The 4,097-nt window shown below is 42.3% G+C and overlaps 1 long non-coding RNA gene across 1 annotated transcript; it reads left to right on the forward strand.

Moving 5' to 3' along the window:
• The first annotated feature begins 269 nt into the window (after positions 1-269).
• LOC148151828 (uncharacterized) lies at positions 270-3,688 on the forward strand. The gene is made up of 3 exons (XR_015759598.1): positions 270-480; positions 1,680-1,705; positions 2,876-3,688. It is a non-coding gene; the product is annotated as an uncharacterized LOC148151828 (long non-coding RNA).
• The last annotated feature ends 409 nt before the right edge of the window (positions 3,689-4,097 follow it).

A 4,097-nucleotide genomic window follows, 5' to 3' on the forward strand; every position in this document is an offset into this window, starting at 1 on the left:
AGACTAAGGCCAGTGCTTGATTGTCACCATTACCACAACTTAGGTTCTCATGTAAAAGATGTGTCACAAAAAGTGTTTTCCAAGTAAGAACACAACGGTAATGCCTCAGTCAGGCATTCTCAGTTCAATATGGAAAAGTTTCTGCTGTCTGGGAATTGGGTGCTTTGAGATATTGCCATTAACTCCATTTGGCATTTGTAGTCTCTATCATGGTGTCATGAAGGACATGTTTATCACCACGATTCCTCATTCCAGGCACCAACCAGCTGGCTGAGGCTTTCACCGTGTGGAGAAAGGGAAGAGTGGACATTCAATCCACACCAGAGCTGCTCACACTCCACATCAGATATGTTTCTCACACAATGACAGATTGATGAACCTGCCTCCTGGTTTGGCAATAACCAAGACAAAACTATCAAAAGTGGAAGAAAACCAAAGGAAGCTCAGGGTTCATGTACAGGATTCTCTGAAGGAGACCAGGCAAGTTGAAACAGTTGTTGAGAAGGCTTCTAGGATTCATGAGCTCATAAATACAGGCAGAGAGTAAAAAAGTGATGCTACAACTCTCCAAATAATTGTTGAATGCTGCCAAAGTTTTACAATGAGGACATCCCATGAGCACAATTTGAAATGTAAGCTTTGAAAATATTTCTTAAGAAGGATATTCAAGGGAGACATTCAAGGGGTTGTAGAGACAAGGAAAGAGATGAGAAGACTAAGAGGTAACCTTATTAATGTGTTCAACGTCACATTATGCATAAGTTTGACAAGGTATAGAAGGATATTCCACTTCGATTAATTGGTATATCAGAAGCTAGGGGTCACAATTTCCAGATTGTCAGCTTGAGAGTTAGGAGAAGCCTCGAGTCAATGAGAGAGACCTGAGGCTGCAGATATACAGTTTCTTGAAAATGGTGTTGTAGGCAGACAGTTTGGCATTGGACACACTTACCTTCTTTGGTCAGAGCATTGAGTATAGGAGGTTGGACATATTGCTGTGGCTTTATCAGACTTTGACGAGGCCACCTTTAGAATATTGCTTTAAATTCTGAGCGCCTGCTCTAGGAAAGATGTTGCTAAACTGGAAAGGGTGCAGAAAAACATTTCCAAGGGTGGTTCCAGGACTGGAGGCTGACTAGGCATGGACTTTCTTCCCCTGGAGCGTCAGAAGCCCATAGTGACCTTCCAGAGGTTTATAAAACCATGAAGGGGCATAGATAACCTGAGAAGAGAAGGATTTATAAAGGACCAGAGTTAGGAGTGAGATGAGGGTAAACCTCTTTAATCAGGGAGTTGTTCCAATTTGGAATCACTGCTTGGGAAAGTGGTGGAGATGGATGTTTGAAAAGAGAGTAGGAGATCTATTTGAAAGTGATGCATCGAGAGAGCTCCACAAATAAGGCAGGAGAGTGGAATCAGTTGCATAGCTGGGTCCAGAGCCAGGAGTGACACGGGAGGCTGAATGGCCTCTTGTCCTGTATAACTGTCTCTAATTCAACTCTTTGTCACAATGATTGATCTAAAACTGAACGCTAAGATTGAAGTATAATGGTTGGAATATCTGAACAACCCATTATCATTCTGACACAGTTACAGTTTTAAACAAATCTGTTGTTTTCATGAGCTATGTAATAAACTAGTGTCGTGACTAATTTTCCAACTGTCACTTGATTTTGCAGTTTCATACTCTGACCCAGGATCTGAGGTAAGAAGAATATGATTATCTTTCACTTTTCAAGCTTTTATGTTTTAGACTATATCTGTTTACACTTAATGATTTAGACTCTGAGCAATTACTCTGAAAACTCACTCGCCATTCTAAAACTCCTTGTGTTTCACTCGCCGATATAGGGCACTTGTGTTTTACCCTTTAATCGATAGAGCCAATGTATTGCTCCCACATTCTGGAGCGTCTGCATTTCCCCAGTGATTCTCCAATGCCTGTATCTCCTGTCTCCTGACTGTAACAGGAAGTTGGTGCTGCTCACATTATTGTGGTGACCCTTTCCATGCTGCCTCTCGCTCCCTGCCTGCTCCCTCACGCTACTGCTCACCCCTTCACTCGCTCCTCACACAGGAGGGGCAACTGGGACAGTGAGTGGGAGGTGAGAGGAAAGTGGCAAGTGAGGGTTAGGAGTGGGCAGTGATTGATGGGTATCTTTGTAGGAAGTTACAGCCAGTGATGTTGCAGGCAGTGAGGACTGTTCAGTGAGAAGGATGGCCCTGGCAATTCCAGCAGCAAACACAGACTGTTGCAACATCTCTTTTTATTGTAATAGGAACACAGAGAAAAGTGTTGCTTTTGGATGTTATCTGCTCTAAGATGGAGATATTCTCACCAACACCAGTTGGAGGCTAAACTTTGAAAATATTTATTTTTGCTGATTGTATAAGATCATGTATTAGAGTCATAGAGTCAGAGAAAACAGACCCTTCGGAAATTTCGTCCACGCCGACCAGATATCCTAACCTGACCTAGTTCCATTTACCAGCATTTGGCCCATATCCCTCTAAACCCATCCTAATCAGATACCATCCAGATGCCATTGAAATGCTGCAATTGTACCAGCCTCCACCAAATGAACAAAGGAATGTGGACACTGGAAATCTGAAACAGAACCAAAAATTGGCAAGTTTTGAGAAGCTTTGTAGCTCAGGTTGAGGTTCTGGTTGTAGGTTTGTTCGCTGAGCTGCAAGGTTCGTTTTCAGATGTTGCGCGACCGTACTAGGTACATCTTCAATGAGCCTCCGAATGAAGCACCAGTAGTGCAGCTCGCTTTCTATTTATATATTTGAGGTTCCTTGGGGTGGTTATGTCATTTCCTGTGATGAGATCATTTCCTATGCTGGTGTCATTTTCTGTTCTTTTTCTCAGGGGTGGTAAATGAACTTGTAAGACCCCATACAGACAACAAGCAAAACTAATGTCATTTACAATATACCTTGCAAGAACTGTAACTAATACTACATTGGACAAACAGGCAGAAAACTAGCCATCAGGATACATGAACATTAACTGGCCATGTAACAACATGACCTACTCTCATTCGTATCCTTACATACAGATGAGGAAGGACACCCCTTCGACTGGGACAACACATCCATCAGAGGACAAGCCAAACAGAGACATGCACGAGAATCCTAGAAGTTTGAAATTCCAACCAGAACTCTATCAACAAACACATTTACCACCCCTAAGAGAAAGAACAGGAAATGACATCACCACAGGAAACAATTTCACTGCAGGAAATGACATCACCAACCCAAGGAAACCCAAACATATAAGTAGAAAGTGGACTATACCATTGTTGCTTCATTCGGACGCTCACTGAAGGTATTATCTAGTATGGTGATGAAACGTCTGAAAACGAACCTTCCAGCTCAGCGAGCAAACCTACATCTTGAAAAACAAAAATTGCTCAGAAAACTTAGCAGGTCCAGCAACATCTGTGGATAGACAATAGAATTTACATTTTGAGTGCAGTAACCTTAGAGGAAATTTAGGAGTTTGCATTTTTCTAACTCTTACTTCAACGTAGCAACCTAAGACCTTTCAAAATCAATGGACTACTTCTGATCTGTAATCCCTACAATTATGTCAGTTAAGTCTCTGAACCAAAAACCTATAGCACTTTTCAAAACCTGTTCCTGGGATGTAGGCAAAACCACCTTTATTGACTATCCTAAATTGAGCTGAAAAATGTGTTGCTGGAAAAGCGCAGCAGGTCAGGCAGCATCCAAGGAGCAGGGGAATCGACTTTTCAGGCACAAGCCCTTCTTCAGGGCTTATGCCCAAAACGTCGATTCTCCTACTCCTTGGATGCTGCCTGACCTGCTGCGCTTTTCCAGCAACATATTTTTCAGCTCTGATCTCCAGCATCTGCAGTCCTCACTTTCTCCTATCCTAAATTGAACCAACAAGGCAGACCTGCTTGAGTGATCATTTACAACACAGTGTATTATGTATTATTTACAGCACACAATTACTCCACTTAGACCAATAGATTTAGGTCCATATTTCAGTTTCACCTGAGCATCCTGTTCTGCACCTCACCCAATCAACACAGGGAAGGGAGAAAACTGAGGTTAGCAGATCA

The sequence above is a fragment of the Chiloscyllium plagiosum genome, unplaced genomic scaffold (genome assembly GCF_037043375.1).
Source record: "Chiloscyllium plagiosum isolate Xiang-an unplaced genomic scaffold, Cpla_swu_hap1 HiC_scaffold_2, whole genome shotgun sequence".
NCBI lineage: Eukaryota > Metazoa > Chordata > Chondrichthyes > Orectolobiformes > Hemiscylliidae > Chiloscyllium > Chiloscyllium plagiosum.